Genomic DNA, 18,100 nt, shown 5'->3' with positions numbered 1-18,100 from the left:
TGAAGCATTATGTCACGACAATGACTCGGTAACATAAAAGTTATATGAGAGGAAAAGTTATGAAAACATGATTTACTTCAAGAAAATGTTTGCCTAAATACGCACAGGAATTTCGTATATGAACTTGGAATTTGTATACCATCACCACGCGCAACGACAAGGCATTTAAAAAATAATTGTAATTTCTACTTTTCCCCCTTCCAAAGTTAACCCCATGGTTTTATCACGATTTTTCAATGGCCATTTTGTTCAAAATATCCAACATCAGAGTGCCACCAAAACCATTCACGGGTTTCATTCATCGTGGTTGACAAACAAATATGTACAAACTCCGTGTCGAAACTTTTCAGGGTGGTCAACGAGATAAACTCGCACCAACTTCCATGTTTATTCGAGTACTTAAAAGACTACTCGCTTCCCTTCCACGGTTACGTAATGGCTCTCCCCAAATGATGAAAGAAGGAGTCCGTGGAGAAAGTACATGCACGGGAAGGGTCTTGTCCCGAACTCAAAAATCCCATTCGAAACGAGACGAAGCGCGTTCAAGTGCCGCGCGCATGCGCGAAAGAGTCACGGCTGCGTTATGCAACAACGCCGTCATCTCCTTCCCCTCCCATTCCTCCACCTTCCCCCTCCCCTCTTCCAGCGCTCGCCGGTCGACCCTCGACGAACGACAATAAGGGAAGGGAGAGAGGGGAAGTGAGTGGAGGGTGGGTAAGGCGGAGGAGGGGAAGGAAAGTTGCTCGAACGAAGGGCACTACAAACCGACTCGTGATTTCAGTCCAATTCAGTAGAGGCTTGAGTTCACCTCACCGGCGCAGCAGGTGTATCCATTACGGAGGAGAGAAATTTCGTAGCGAGTCATAACAAATTTTGTGTCTAGAGGGAGTCTCCCAAAAGGCATTTTAACCGAAGGAATATCTCCAAAGGCAGTTTGAGAGGCGATCGTCAACCAGACGGCAGAAGGAACACAAACACAGCTTCCGTCAACACAAAGGAGAAGTCTTAAAAAAAAGGTGAGTGAACCTAATTTTCTTCAGCCAGTAAGTGAACCTGCAATTGTATTCCATGTCCGTCAGAGTATTTAATTTGGAACTTCCCCATAAAAAGTGACGAGTAATTAAAGCTTAAAAGGACGATTTCAATTTTTAAGGTTTCCGCAGTTACGTTTTTGTAGCGGCGTCTTATCAAGAGTAAACAGAGCATCCATAAAAATTGGAACTCAAACCCGCTGCCTAAGCGACAAATGACGAAGCGATGCTAGTATTCACGGAATTGGCTGCCGCAGACAGAATCATTTGCGGGCAAAGATTAAGCACGAACAGTTCCATGCCGAATGCATGCGATTGCTTACTTGAATGAATGAGCAAGCTTTGCCAGCATTAGTGATGAAGCAAAGTTCACGACATTTAATTTCAGATACATGGAGTTCGTAAGCAAAAAAAACTGGCTGATGAGGATTTTAGTCTTTGAATTTTAACGGAATGGAATAGAAGGGAATGAAAATAAAAAGTACTTACTTCCGAGGCAATTTTTCAAGCAACCATTCAAAATAGGATGGAATTATTTGCCCTAAATTATATTAAAAAAAGGTACTTATGCCAAGTTACGTAAGTAAGCGCATCGCATAAAAAATATAAAATTATACGTTCAGTTACTGCGGAACATGAAATAAAATTACAGAAGTGAACAGAAGGCATCCAGCAAACTTCTGACTAGACAGTCGTATTTTCCAAGTTTTTTTACGAGAGTTTAAAAAATTGCAATTTTCAGCAATTTTTTTATCCATCCAAATCAAGTCCGGTCACAATTTATGCTATTGTTATTATGCAAGTCAAGTTCTAATATGCCTACGCAAGAGTTATAAAAATAAGCGGAAAAATAATAAAAGGATAACATTGAGACTACAAATAATCAATAGTGGCCTTACATTTCTCTAATCCATTAATGAAATTTCGTTATTCTTTAAGTTAGATATTGACTTAAGATACCAGCCTTGATATTTCCCGTACGATCCAAATAAACGTTGGAGCGTCTCTTGTTAGCTTCTAAAAAGCAGCTATCGTGTACAGAGGTACTGGTAAGATTTTGATGGGAAAAATTATTTTTCAAACTAATTCTTAATTGGAATCTGCCCTATGTTTACGATACTTATCATACATAGGTCAAAAACCTTTTTTTTCGAGTTTTAGGACTGAATTTTTGTTCATGCCCTCCTTTAATATACTCCACCTCGAAAAATTCCTGTGCAGTTCCCGCGAATAATTTTTTAATAATTTACTTAAAGTTTAGAGTATGGATAGACTTTTTAGAAACGTATAGCCTTGCTTTTCTGCCGTATAGCCTTGATTTTCTACTGTTTTTGCCACTTGGGGTCATAATTGGGGAGCTTGAACAGCATTGAGTTGATGCCTTATTTATCTACGTAATTCGCGCCCTTTTTACGAAAACTATAGAGACAAGGTCAATTTTTTTTTCAAAAATGGATATTGTTGAAATACCTAAACTCTGTCAAAAGAGCCCTGCTACGCGGGAAGAAGGGACCGGATTGTGGCCTCACTCGGGCCAGGTTAAATAAACAGAAAATTCAAGTTAAGGGGCGTCCTTATCTTATATACTAATCCTCAAGATTTTCGTTATCTCACAAACACATTTAGCTAAGTAGCTTCTCGTGGCAGACCCACTATCACCGTGAGGATACAGTACTCATGTTTGTGTACATTCATTGCATTTAAGTTCGTGTAGCAAAAGTCAAAAGTAAACAAGTGACGAACACCACTCAGTACAACATCAAAATAGCAGGTCCATTTCGCCAAATTAATCGTAGCACGCTGGGATACGTTACTGGGAACACATTAAATTTAAACAAAATAATTGCATCGTTCACTCTTACCCAAAATTGCAGTTCATGAAAACGATTCTGCATAAGATCCAATGGAAGTCTCTTTTCCTCACAGTGTATTCCTACTGAGCAGAGTAACGAGCGAATTGCTTTTACAGATACTACATATCCAGTAGATTTCTCTCGAGTAGATCAGTATAACGCCAAGCCGTGAGTGACATGTTTACACAGGGATTCCGCCATTTGTCTCCGAAAATTACGAAAAATCTTTGGAATCAGTATTAGAAGGGAACTCCCTTTGGAGCTATTGTTTTTGATACTGCGCATCTTACTCAGGATAAAAAGGTCCTCATTGCTGTTAGGAAAAGTTTACCCTGAAATGAATTCATCGATACGGACTCCATTTTATAGTTGCCACGCGATAGATAATCGATTCTGATCATTTACGTAAGCATCCTGTAAATTGATATAAGAAGTTGGAACCGAAAAATTGCATCCAGAGAGAAAAGTCGAGTAAGGATGTTTACGTCGTATTTTCATGAGAAGTAGTTATCCTTGAATTGGTTCGTGATCCACATGTACACCACAGATCTCAATGCTATTCTTAATGCATTTTTTCAACGCCGAGAAAGCATCAACGAGACTCCTTTTCCATTTACGAATATTAGTAATTACACAATATCGCATTACTAAAAGTTGTTATCGGTATTTGTGATTCGGGTTGAGTTAAACACAAGATATCTCTATTTTCAGTCCAGACCGTCGCCAAAAGTATACATCATGGTGTCTTTATAATCATTACATGGAGCAGCATCCAAAAATATAGAGCTGCGATCGCTGAATCGTATCATATGCATCGATAATGGAAACGTATCGCGAAAAAGCATTGTCGTGGTGGGTTAGGATTGGCGAGAAAATAAGTCCCTCTGGGATTAAAGCGTATGCATAAATATTAGTAATTTCCAAAAATCTTCACATTTAATCGATACATCAAAATACAATGTGGTGTTAGTTGGGTATAACCATTCAGTTGCGCGCAGTAGGTCGTAAATATCAAGGACTTTGAGCTTCAAATACTCGAACACGGATGAATAATTCAACCACCACCGCATCACAGTTTAGATAAAATTGCAAAGCACTCAATTATTATATTTTTACAGCTTATTTGGAATTATGGTGGCATATCAGTAGCGTATGGTAACTTACCGAAGGGTCCCGGGTTCAAAAACAGTAGAATATTTCTATCATTACCTCCTACAAATTTTCACGGTTCACGTGTACTCGGAAATGGTACAGGTTAACACGCATATGGCTTAGAACATAGTGCGTTCTACCTTCTCCCACCCAATTCTAACTTCTCTATGTAGCATGTGTAAATAGAATTTCTAATACGAGATCAAGTGCAAAAGCTGAAAAAAGTTAGTTCGCACTTCAGTAGCAAAATAATGAGCAGTGGTTACTCAAAATAATTACTCATAGAAAATAAATTTCAGTAAAAACGAGATTTTCCACTCACATTTCGTTATGAGCAACGTCGGGAGTGCACAAAATTTCCCTCCCCCCACTTCTTATAGACTTTCCCCTTCAACGTAGCTATTTTTTCTATGCGGTGTCTATGTTTACTCGTCAAAAGACACTGGAAGGTCTTTTGAGGTGATAAATCACTTATGCATTATGGCGGATTTAATTTGGCTAGTGACCTAAAGAAACATTCTTATATAGTGTCAAGATTACCTATTGAAGTGCCATATCCAGTATTACAAGCAAAGAGAACACATATTTACTGGAGGCCATTTTTAATGTCTAAATACCACTGCAGGGTGAGTTACCGAAATAATTATCAGATTAATGATAAAATTAGAGTTAATTTTCTGAAACAGCAGTAGATAAAAGCCGAATTTAAAATTTAGATACTAAGTATGCTTGTAAATAACAAATTCCTCCGTCTTAGTGCATTAGTTTACGACTCACATTCTCCACAGCATAATTAATGACGGATGAGTATTATATTAAATAAGGAAACTTGGCTCCGTCTGTGCAGGCTGTGACCAATGATTATATCAGGTTATCAATGACCAAAGATTAAAGTAAAAGCTAATTAAACCTTGAAATGATTAGTTACTGAATAGGTTTAACGATTGAATTTTAAAATTTAGCGATCCTAAAATTCAACGATAAAATTAAATGATAAACTGTAGTTTTAAAAACTACTTTCATTCGTCTCGTCAACTAAAGAAAGATATGGTTATTCACATGCTAAATAGTTCCCGTTAATTTTGAAATCAATTAGTGGCAAAAATTTGCCGGCACTAATTGTGTTAATGGTAACTCTAAGGTATGCACTTTCGTTGGGGTTTGTTTGCTTGACCAGTGATTTTCGCTCTGTAGGCAAGTTCACCATCCCGTGTCCTCACGTTTACGCACAACAAAATTCAATTGAGTAGGGCGGCAACATTACGCATCCATTATTCGATCTTGAGTCAGATGAAATTTCATGGATCAAATCCTCGAATGATAACCATTTCAAAACGAAACCGCATGTTTCAACTCTTCCTGATCGAGTGGCATATAAGAAGCGATGATGCCACTGATATTTCTAAAAGGGAACCGACCTTAACGCCTTGTTAAACTTGATAGGAATCATCAAATCATTCGTTTGGTTCCACGGTTCAAAAACTCATCAGGGTAGTCACGACTCTTCGGTTATTTCAATGTTCCTCCCGGAGATAACTATTCGGCAAGATGGGGATTGAGATCTGCTGTTTAATATTGGTTCATTCAGGAGTTTGTAGTGAAGTCAAGGCCTTGAGTACCATTCAACATTGCATACGATAGAGATCCTTTTGAGTTCCAGTGGACACCTGTCTTGGGAAAACTTTACGAATAAGAAAAAAATATTTTTCTTGAGTTTTAAAAATGTTTGACCTCATGTTAAATTGTAATGTCATTTAAAGAAAAAGCAATAGAGCATATAAACAAAGTAATTTATTTATTATTAAATTTATTTATTCAAGGATGATTCTGAGCTTAAAACGAAAATGCCATTGCCATAACTGATCATGATGAGAATTAGTGTGTGCTACATAGTATGACTATTGTATGGGCGATATATTTCCGCAACTAGTCGGTGGAGGGGTTTATTTCAAAATGATATGGGACATAGATTATATCGTCCATAGTAATATTACAATAGTTTTAAAACATAGTTAATTCTACACTTAATTACAATACAAATAATAATTTCGCTTCTTTACCTATTCATTATTGAATTCACTTGAGTACAGAGCGGACGGCCTCGGTGGTAATGAAGACTTTATCTATAAACCTTTAATAAAACAAACGAAGTAAGTGAATGCCCTTGATAGTTTTTATTCAATAGTTAATTGTATAAATTGCTATTGCCATTCGAAATTAGCGAAGAGCGATGGGCATTTATGTTGAATTTGATACCTAACGAGACCAAAAGATCGTGTTTCATACTAGAGTTGCTTCATCCTGTACCTATGCACTCCTCGACTATTTTTAGTCCAAGGGTTTTCTTGGGATTCGATTTCACTTCATTTTTTTCATTTTCCTCTCGTCTCAAGTTCCTTTTAACACATCATAAACCACCACCGCAGTTTCTGAGTTCTTTCCCTCAGGGGAATTGTATACATTCCCCCGATAATTCCCCATTAACCTCAACTTAAACCAAGTGTCCCGAGCGAAATTAATGCGAATTTTCTGAACAAGTTTTTGCACTTACTGACTTTCCGCACCGTCTGTTTGAGAAATTGCATCACCTTTTTCTTCCCCTAATTGTATGGCTGATGATTTAAATGGCTTCAAGAGGGCTTATCGTCAGGGCTTATTGGCATATTTTATAGAGGCAGAACCTTCCAAGGAGTAAGCTCAGAGTAGGAAAGGGGAAAAATAGAATTGATTTCTGCACATGCAACTGTTATAGTTAAGCTCTCGAAAAAAATTAGAAGCAGATTGAAAAAACCAAGACACGTGACCTACCACCTCAGCAACCTTACTGCAACTTCACGGATCCCATCGTTTGACGCATAGCGGTGAGTTTATCATGAATGTAAAATTTATTCCCATTATGCTTGTAACACAAGAAAAAAGAGGCATCAGGCTTTGTTTTTGATGCTACGATTCACTTGCTTTTTTCACAGCTTTTTTGCCCAGGTTTTGGTGCTAGCATCTTGTATCACAAATCTTTTATTTTATGAACCACACTGGATTGGATGACTGGATTAAATGACTATCAAAGTGATTGACAAGGTAGCAATGATCCAAATATTATCACAAGTTGGCATATACGAATGAAATGGAAAACAAGAACATTCACTCATATTCCTCATCACATAACAGCATATGCACAGCATTAGTAATATTTAAGTACTCATCATAGTTATTTTTACTAATTTTCACGAAAAGTAAGTTTTAACTGAGTCAATTCAACAATCTCGTTTTTTCGTGGCCATTTCCCCCCAAGTTACCTTTTATTCCTGATCTTAACTTCGATATTTTCATCTTTGTTTTCAGATTTTTATTTATCCTACGTTTGAAATATACATAATTTAAATTTTGGCTTAATCAGCACATAGTGTTTGAATCCATAATTCGCTTAGCTCGTGGAACCAAGTCTATTTATTGTCTGCTCTTAACCATTGGCCAGAGGTGGTAATTCAACAAAGCAACCCTAATCAATTCTGACAAAAAATACTTGTTTATTGCCCAAAAAAGCAAAATGTTTTCCTCTGAAGATCATTAATGAAATACTGCCGAATTAGCTTACCGGCTAAAGAGTTTTGGGCTATGTTATTTGTCACTGTAACCCAAAATTACGCAAGAGGGGCGCGTATAGGGGATTAGAAAGTTCAGTTGCCTTTCGTTATCAAAGCCAACTGGTTGCCGCACTAAAACTAATTTTTGATACATGCTGTCACACGAAAACTATTTCAAGGCCGACCCTTGGTATGCCGTTATGTTCTCAGGAATTACATAATCACTGAAACGATTTTGGGATTTATTTGCTGATATGCTGGAACTATGAAAATGTACCCAAATATGAGATGATTACTGTTATGGCAAAGATGATCAATAGTATCTGTTCCCTTTTTACTTATGATATCCTATACTGAATAATTGTCAATAATATTTTGACTTTCCCAGTAATTCAATTAATCACCATTAATCACTAGCAACGGAATAGGTTGAAAACAAACTCCTATTTTGATTATAAATCAGTAATTATGCTTCATACAGTCATAGAGTTCATGGGAAATAAAAATTTTGAAATGAATAACATTGCGAGGAAACTCCAATTGCTCTACCAGTCTTGCTTCTCCACGCTTAACTCATCTTGAAAATTTATGATTATGTAGAGTATACCATTCTCAGGATTTGCTTGCATTATATGTATAAAAATATTGCAAGAGGATTTTCTCTTGAGTTAGGCGAAAATTTTGATAGAGGTGGGTCCAAAAATTTTAATAAGATGAAAGCATATGTTAGGAATAAATGATACCTCACGGAAAAGGATATAATACGACTGGTTGAACGGCAGTGATACATTCTCTAATTTTCACGGTGAAATTTGTTGATTCAAAACACGTTTTCATTTCCACCATTCATGTGGCCCTCGTATCCAGGCGCAGCGTAATGAAAATGGTTATGAAACTGTGACCCACTACTAAATGCTCGAGACGGTTCGAGAAAATGTTATATCTTTGGGGATCAGTTTCATTTTCCAATATATTTCCATGGACGGCGAATACAATTCACGCATGATCTTCTCTTCTGATGGCATCGGACTTTATTGATATTTAGTTGAAATAAAAAGTTTGATATATACAGCACCAGTTTGATATTGAAACCGAAGACATATAGGTGATTTTAATTGGAACGGCTCAATTATTTCTAAGCTTTAAGAAAAAAAAAACTTGTTGCGGCATGTGAGATGGGTTGCATGGATATGTGATGAATTAATTCTGACTTCATTTTCCAATACGCTGTCCATCCCTCATTCATTGCTCTATATTTTCCAAATAAAATCAGAATTTAATTTTTCATAGTAGGTGATCTGTATTAAACAATATATTTTATGCAATATGAACTGTAGCAGATGGTTGTTAATAGCGCAGTCAAGATATAAAATTCGGTAAAGAGAATAGACTCCTTATTTAAGTCCTTACTAATTTCTTGGGCTGAGCTATTTGAGGGTTAAGAAGGTGAGTGAATTTATTGTTGTTATTAGCTAAACTAAAAAATCGTCGGGACAATTTAATGCGCCTTTTATTTTATTACAAAATGTGCAAATCTCAAATTATCCATGTTTATTACGTGTTTTAGACGAAGAAATTTGGTTGAATGAGACTGTATCCCGCAAAATAAGTACGTACGTCAACAATCTCATATCATGCTTAGAATACGTACTCGTTTTATTTACATTAAGGGAAAGAATATGCTAACATAGTTAGAATAATGTCTCAGCCGAAGATATTCCTTTGCTGTGAGCGATAAAGTAGCCATAAAAATACGCAGCAATATGAGGTTTAAAATTTTATGACCGTTTTCGTTCGTTAAAATGAAGTTCAAGAGCAGAGAATATGAATATTAGCTCTTTTTGAGTAGATGAAAGGAATAATAATTTCTGACCGAAGGCGTTCATAATAGAAATGATTGAAAGATGAAAGGTCACGAGCTGAGCGATTCTATTCATGTTCCTCCACATATAGCTTAAAATTAAGTCAAGGCCAGCCGGACTAGTTCGCTACGTGAGGGTTAAGCAAGGCATAAAAACGCTACCCGAGCACCAAACACCACGCGCTCCGGGAGGTGATCAAAGAATGAACATCATTCCGATTCCAGGTCATTTGAAGGGCTCACATGACATTTCAGTCGGTATATAGAGAAGTTAACTCACCGGCTTGCGTCAAGTTTTTAAGTAGCCGGCATGTAACCGGCAGTCCACGGGATATGGAGACCCATTACGCTAGAAAGAAATAAAATCCGGGCCCAAATGTGAGCACCTGTTGGGGTTTTTATGATGCCGGTCCAGCCTGCTTTCGCACATTCCACGCCGAAACCAAAAGAGATATAAAAGCCTACGTGTCGTGTGTGTTTTAAAACTGAAGTTTAATTTAACAAGGAGCCGATTTTAAAATAAATTTAGTGACGAACGTATGTTGATGAACTGAAACGTAAAAATGTCCGTAAATTTGATTCCCTGATTGACATGAAATCTAAAACAAGCATACGTGGGTGTGTACATATATTTGTAATAGTATAGAAAATATTTATATTAATTTCCAGAAATAATCCCATAAAACAGTGTCTTATTGGGCTTTCTATAACCCGGGGCATACGCCTAAGAATATTTATATCGACTGACTTTTTCAGCTACTTACTATTCCGTATCCTTCATAAAATATGTAAAAATTTTAGGTTAATCACTTTATTTTACTTTTCGAGTTAATAATATGCATCAAGGGGAAATAGACTAATCTACAATTGACTGATGAATATTTTTAAAACCTCTCTAACCTGTTTTAATGAGGGAATGGCTGCATAAAATTTATTAGCCAATGAGAGCCCTTTCTTGTCATAGCCTTATTATTAAATGTTAATATTATTGATTTAAATGAATCACTAATATTTGCAGCGTCTTAGCTGTACCTAAAATTTGGTTTTTATGATATATTTTATGGTGTATTATGGCGAATATTGCTCAGAAAGCATCGTATAAAATTTTTATAGTACGTTATAAAGAGTATCACGTGCATGTTTTCCTCAGGGTCAGGTTTAATTTGGAATAACATTTATCTATCGCTCCTCAAAACACAATAAAAGTACCTAATCGTAATCCATTGAGGGGTCAAACAGCCAATGGCTCGACTAGCAGATATTCTGGACGTATTCAATCCTATTCTGAACTCAAGAATGTCCATAGAAAACATTTGGCTCTTAGGTGAAACAAAAAACCACTAAACCTCCTACGTTACAGAGGATACATCTCTTGTGCTCTTACGCTTTGAGAGAGTGCACTTATGAAAATTCCAAGTGCTGAGTGTGTTCATGGCGTTGAATAGCGAGGTTGCGTGAAGTGGTGTGCGTGAAGCTCTAAGTTTCCTCCGATAGGTGATACCCGGCTGTAAACTCAATGGAAGTTATCTTGGGTAGCTCATTTTCACTATATGCACACTGTTTAAAAGAATAAATTTATGTAAATACAGTACAACATCTCGTTGATCATATTTAAACGACAGGTTTCATTGTACTATGAATAATTGAGTGGGTTGGAAGCCAAATGGTACAAGTGATTTCTCTTTTCTATACGGAGTTAGGTACAGAAATTAGGTATAAAAAACAAATGAGATCGATTAGATGTTTAGTAGTGCATTTGATTTTCTACTGGATGTCAGCACAGAGCAGAGACTCACTCGTTTCCCTTTACTTGGAAACCAGGTTTATGTGTATTTATTCTAACAATTAACTTTACCTAACTCTGTTGAGAAAAAAATCACTTGTATCCCTGGGATTCCAATCCACTCAATTGCTATTCCTCATCGCCTATAAACGACAAAACTTCATCACCACGCATCTGGTCGTGTGTTAAATGCTTGAGATAGTGACACTTTATATTCGAAACGGGTTGGTCAAAAATAAATGAAATGGTTACGGTATTGGTTTTTTATTTCATTCCCATCAGGGAGTTACGAACTACGAATTACTACAACAAGGAGAAATGAAGTTAAAAAAGGGATTTCTGTTAACTGAGATGAAAAAGATACACGCATTACTTGGAGAAAATCTATCAATTAGGAAGGTATTTGGAGTCGCTATTCCTTTTATGCTTGCCTGAGTATTCGTTTGTGGAATGACCAGTTATCGATCATCTTGTTTTCAAACTTGTTCATGACAGATAGCTGTAGCGTGACAATCTACGTTCGTGTGTCGCCTCTATTTATTGGGCCTTTTCTCGAGTACGACGCTGTTCTCTTATTTTTCATGTTTTTTCTCATGACACCTTACATTCAGAATAGTTTTGAACTCAATGAGAAGTGACGGCAGAGTATTCCGATACAGTATGTCATTTTTAGGCCTAAAATATATTTGTAATACCAACGTCAATCTTACATCTCCATCCTTTAAGTGACATGAAAGTTATAATCAGTTAGATATCGCTTTGATGATAACATTTGATATCACTGCAAATTATGAAAATGTTATGCCAAAATATAGGTATAAGTAAAAAGATTGAATACTACCGCTATTGATGAAAAAGTGATAAGATAAAATATTGCTTGTTAAAGTAATGAGAAATGGCCAAACTATGGCCAGTGAGTACCGTTTGTCGCAGTGTTCAGAAATTGATAGCAAAATGGTTTCTTTTTTCATAATTGAAGTGGTACCAAAACCAAAATGATGTAACGGATAAATATCACACTATATTATTTTAGTATTCTACCGATTAAGGCAGGTTTCCATGGAGTACTTAAGAACCATTCTGGCAGCCTCCCCTTCCTTCAATCACTTCCCACTTCAATACATTATTTGGCCTTATACAATACCTTTCATTTTATCTAAAAATCCTATTCTTTTCCTTCTTCTCCCTCGTTTACCTAACATTCTAACACTGTTTTCGAAATTCCTTCCCTGCTAAGTACTCCCTTTATCCATACCTTCTGTCTCCTAGGTGATAAAAATTTTATCATTTTCGGCGCATAAAAGACACTAATGATTTAATTTTGACACGACGCGATATCAAACAGATATCACTATGCTACTTGAGTCACATCACCTGCGAGTGACTTCTGAGTGGGTTGCAGGTGTTGAGCTCATCTTCGCGGGAGCGAGAGAGTGAAAGTGCGACGTTAATTGATGTTACGGCTTCTTCCCTCAGACATTATTGGTTTAACATTTATGGTCATCCATTGAGCTCCCGTCCTTACATAACGGCACTCATAAACACGCAATTTATACCAGAAAAATCCAATAGATTATTTCATGGTGATGTTGACGGAAGTTCTTCGGAAAGATTTGATTTGGCTGATGTCCCTTGCGCTTTCTAAACGTGTTACGTGATTTTAGTAGCATACATTAAGATCCCTTGTCACTCATCGTTCATAAACAGAGTTGAGTTGATACACTCATAATTGATAATGCAATGTTGGTCATGGAACTTGGAGAATTGGAGAATTAACCATGGTATTTCAGGGTGTCCTCAAAATAGAATTTTCTACGATAATTCTGTAAGTAGAGATAATTATTATTAACAATAGTATAGGATATTTATGAATATTTTATGAATTTATCATCTCACATTTTCATAAAAGCGAATGTTGGCAGTCAAAGCACAAGTTTTCAAAGACATGAAAACCGAGTGCCAATTCCGAGTTGGGAAAGACATACATGTGGGAACCAGAAGAAACTAATATTTGGAACCCGTGGTCCTATAGTCGTCAGCCATAATTCTACCTGGAAACCACGCTGCCCCGGCCAAGAATAAAAATTCCAATGATTTGTGACATTCAGATACTTGTCCAAGGGCGTACCCAGGATCAAAACTAGGGGCAAGACTTGGTTGTTCAAGTCATAGGTAAGATGTAAGAATGGAATAGGTGAATGAAACCAGCATTTTTAGGGAAACTGTAACAGCTCTTTATTAATTTTTAAAATTATTTGCTTGAAAAAATATAATTTTCCTTAAAATTCAGTAATTCGAAGCTTCTTGCGTTTTCAAGAGATTGTAAACAGTCGGGCATTCTAACTTTACAGCTAGTGTATCAAAGTAAAGCTCCCTAGTTTTTTACGTAAGAAATACCTAAAATGTAGGTTCGAAGATTTTCGCGGCGTTGATTAGATGATCTGTCCATTCTATTCGGGTTTTCACCGCATTCGTTGTGTTTTAATGACAAGAGTTTCGACCTGAAGACGCTGACTGCAATGTCAGCGAAACTGTTGTCACTAAAACACAACGAACGCGGTGAAAACCCGAATGGAATGGAGAGATCAATTACCTAAAATGTTTAAAAAACGGTCTTCCAATTATAATAGGGTAGTTTCCTTCATCAAAGAAAATGAAAGGCATTCATTGCGATTCGTTACCCACCATTAGTGTTGTTCAGGTTTCTCGGGTTAACAGATTTGAGTAAAACTTAATTGATTAAGTAATTGGGCTTTATTGCCAACAAAGAAAATACATTCCCTCACTTCACACCATGGCCCCCTGGGCCCATGGTAACACACCAGCCACACCAGGCTCACATACCAACTTACTGAGTGACTGCGAGAGACTGACCGAGACTGGCTCTCCCGCCAACTAACGTAACGTACGTCACCAACGTGCGCACACCAACGTGCGCACACCAACGTGCGTACACCAACGTGCGCATGCGCATCAACAGTTTTGCGCAATATAGATGTACCACATATATCCAACACACCTCCTTACATCTATATTGCACTTACACTAATTCAAACCCAACACATTTCGAAAACTTTCAAACTTTTGACGACACAAGGATTTAGTAAATACATCAGCAACATTATCCTCTGAATTTACCTTGACAATATCAATCATACCTTCCCTAACACATTCATGCACATAATGGTAGTGTACCTCAATATGCTTTGAATTTTTTGTAAAATTACCATACTTTGCAATATCAATTGCACCTGAATTATCTTCATAAACCTTCATTGGCTTTATTAATTGTACATCAAATGTACTCAATAACTCTTTTATAAATTTTAATTCACTCACTGCTTCTGACAAAGCCACATACTCTGCAAAAGTTGAAGCTTTCGTCACAGACTTTTGCTTTTTCGATTTCCAATATACAACATTCCCAAATAATCTTATAACATAACCTGTTGTGGATTTCCTATCCAAATAATCACCTGCCCAATCAGCATCAACATAACAATCAATAATATTTACACAATCATTCATTTTGTAACATAATTTCAAATCCTTTATTAAAATTAAATATTTCAAAATTCTTAAAGCATACTTAAAATGCGTTTCATTATAGCAATTTTGGTATCTACTTAAGTAATTGACGCTGAAACTTATGTCAGGCCTTGTAGCTGAACTTATATATAATAAGGCACCAATTAAATTTCTGAATTTAATGTTTTTGTCACAGATATCCGCCTTCTCAATTTTTAAGTTTACTTCCATTGGTGTATTGTACAATTTACTATTTTCTAAATTATATTTCTTAACCAATGATTCAATATACTTGGTTTGATTTAATTTCAATTCATGCTTGTGGGACTCATATTCAATGGTAATCCCAAGATACTCTTTAACTTTCCCAAGATCTTTCATTTTAAATTTTTCAGATAGTAAGACTTTAACTTTCTGTATTTCTTTCTTATTTGCACCACAAATTAATAAATCATCAACAAAAATTAATAAATAAATAGAATCTTTTCCATTTCTAAGAGAATATATGCAGGAATCAATATCACTTCTTTTAAAACCTAAATTTGCCAAAAATTCATCAAGGCATTCATACCAAGCTCTTGGACTTTCTCTTAAACCATATAAAGCTTTGAACAATTTACATACTCTTTTTGTACCATCTTCATAGCCTTTTGGTTGTTTAACATAAACTTCAGAAGTGACCTTGCCATTTAAAAAAGCAGTTTCCACATCCATTTGGTCAACTTCTAAACCCATCTGACAACAATATGACAAAAGAATTTTTAAAGTCTGCATTTTTGCTACGGGAGAATAAATATCATCAATTTCATCGGTTTGCTGGAAACCTCTCACAACTAATCTGGCCTTATAAGTTCCATCAGTTTTTTTTGTATACACCCATTTAACATCTAAGACTTTATTTTTAATATTTTTGACCAATTTCCAAGTGTTATTTTTAATTAAACAATCAATCTCTTTATCCATTGCCTTTTTCCATAATTTACTCTCGTTGGACTCAATCGCCTCCTCAAATGTATTTGGTACATCCGTTCTGCACATATTTACAAATATACCGCTATTGTACACATAATAATCATCAAGTTTCTTAGGAGGATTCCTGTCTCGTTGAGATCTACGAATTTCAGCTTCCCTCTTAGTGTCTGACTCTAATGATTCATTTTCAGAACTATCGTTAATTTCATCTTTCAAATCACTGTTTTCATTGTCCTCATGATCAGATTCATTCTCATTTAATCCAATACATACAACATTTTCTTCTACAATATCTACATGCCGTGCTACTATGACTGTACTATTTATTAGTACCCTGTATCCAACATTACTATAACCAATTAAAATACCCATATCTGCCTTTTTATCCCATTTTGAAGATCTTTTCTGTTCTGGAACTCTAACAAAAACAGTACTTCCGTACAAACGTAAATTGGAAACATCTGGTTTCTTACCGAAAAATATCCCATAGGGAGTTTTTCTTTCAATAGTATTGGCTAATGTACGATTTTTCAAATACGTTGCAGTAAATATAATTTCTGGCCAATACCTTTTGTGCACATTTGCTTCTGCTAACAAACAACGTGCCATATTCATTATGGTCCTGTTAAACCGTTCCGCTGTTCCATTCAGTTCATGTACATATGATGGACAATTGTTAATTACAATACCTCTCTCTCTGGTAAAATTATAAATGTCACCATTCAAATACTCCTTCCCATTATCACATCTCAAAAATTTTACCCTTTTACCTGTAAGATTTTCACATTCATTCACAAATTCAACAAGACAATCAAACACTTCAGTTTTAGATTTCATCGTATAAACTTTAGCAATCTTACTATAATCATCAATGAAAGAAACAAAATATTTTTCACCTTTAAGACCCGTGGTTTGGAAAGGTCCACAAACATCAGTATGAACAATTTCTAAAATATCTTTTGCTCTGTTCCTATTATTCTTAAATGGAACATTACTCATTTTGTTTTCAATACATAATTTACATTTCAAAAAGTCTGATTCAAGTTCACTCGGAATACCGTCCAGCAACTGATTTTTCACCAAAGTATTTAAATATTTAAAATTTACATGTCCCAATAAACGATGCCATTTTTCCTTTAGAGTCATAGAATCAACACTTTTATTTGCAACATTTACCAAAGTTCCTGATTTTACTTTGCTTTTCATAATGTATAAACCATTCACTTCCAAAGCTACTGCTGTAACATTACCTTTAAAATCAATAATTTTGGTCATTTTGCCTTTAGAAACAATAGTATTACCCACAGTTATTTTGCTGTAGCTAATCAGGTTTGATTGCATATCTTTAACATACAATACATTCTTCATATTAACTAAATTCTTCTTGCCAAATGCATCAAAATAACTTAACACATTTCCGATTTTTGTGGCTTTTAGAATTTCATTATTACCCAAATGAACATTTATGGGTTGCTTCAGAACAATACATTTATCAAAATATCTATCATCATTAATGATGTGGTCTGTACAGCCACTATCAAGAAGCCACTTTATTTCATTACGATCTACATTACTTATCTCAGTGTTATGCACCGCACGATGAGCAACCGTTGTAAGCCATGCGCTGTATTCTTCATTCTTCTGTCCTTGGTCTGCGCATGCTCCGTGCCATACTCCGCGCTGCCCGCGATGAAAGCTGCCACGCCCCCTTACGAAGCCTCTTATTCCGGATCCTTGTCTGCATCGTGATGAACGCCATGTGCCTCTGCTACTTGTCATTTGTCCACTACTTCTGCAATCTCTTCGTATATGTCCCACTTCACCACATTGGAAGCATGTTCGCTCTTGCCTATTTCTATCCGCCGCGAATGCGTTGCTTTTCCTAGACGAAGTCTCGCATCTTTGATTTTTCAACTCGGCCATTTGAATTTTATTCCTCACATAGTCAGCTGTTTGATCCTTTTCTTTTAACGTGTCAATTAAATCACCAATGTAACTGTACGAGTCAGGCAACGTGTTCAACATATAATTTAATTTTTCCTTCTCTGAAACACTCGCGCCAGCGGTTTTCAACTCATTTACCAATTTTTCAAAGTCACTGAAAAATTTCGCCGAGTCACTGTAATCTCTAAGTCTCAGTCTTTCCAATTTATTTCTACACACAATCTGCAGTGCTGTTGACTCTTTCAGATATAAACTATCGAACTTCTTAATTATATCGTACGCCGTCGTTTTATCACATACAAATTCCAATTGCTTATTTGAAATAGCGCCGTATATATAGTTCATTGCCTTTAAATCATTTTCATCCCAATCCTCTTTGTCCGATGAAACTT

The 18,100-nt window shown here is 36.1% G+C and overlaps 1 protein-coding gene across 2 annotated transcripts in view; it reads left to right on the top strand.

Moving 5' to 3' along the window:
* The first annotated feature begins 772 nt into the window (after positions 1 to 772).
* LOC124158975 (superoxide dismutase [Cu-Zn]-like) overlaps positions 773 to 18,100 on the top strand; it is a 54,870-nt gene continuing 37,542 nt past the window's right edge. For both annotated transcript variants that reach the window (XM_046534424.1, XM_046534425.1), the window contains exon 1: positions 773 to 1,016. The gene's annotated coding sequence lies outside the window, so the exon portion shown is untranslated. The remainder of the gene's footprint in view (positions 1,017 to 18,100) is intronic.

This window comes from Ischnura elegans, chromosome 5, assembly GCF_921293095.1.
Source record: "Ischnura elegans chromosome 5, ioIscEleg1.1, whole genome shotgun sequence".
Taxonomy (NCBI): Eukaryota; Metazoa; Arthropoda; class Insecta; order Odonata; family Coenagrionidae; genus Ischnura; species Ischnura elegans.
Note: the sequence above shows the minus strand (reverse complement) of the source record. Positions and strands in the feature narration are given on the sequence as shown.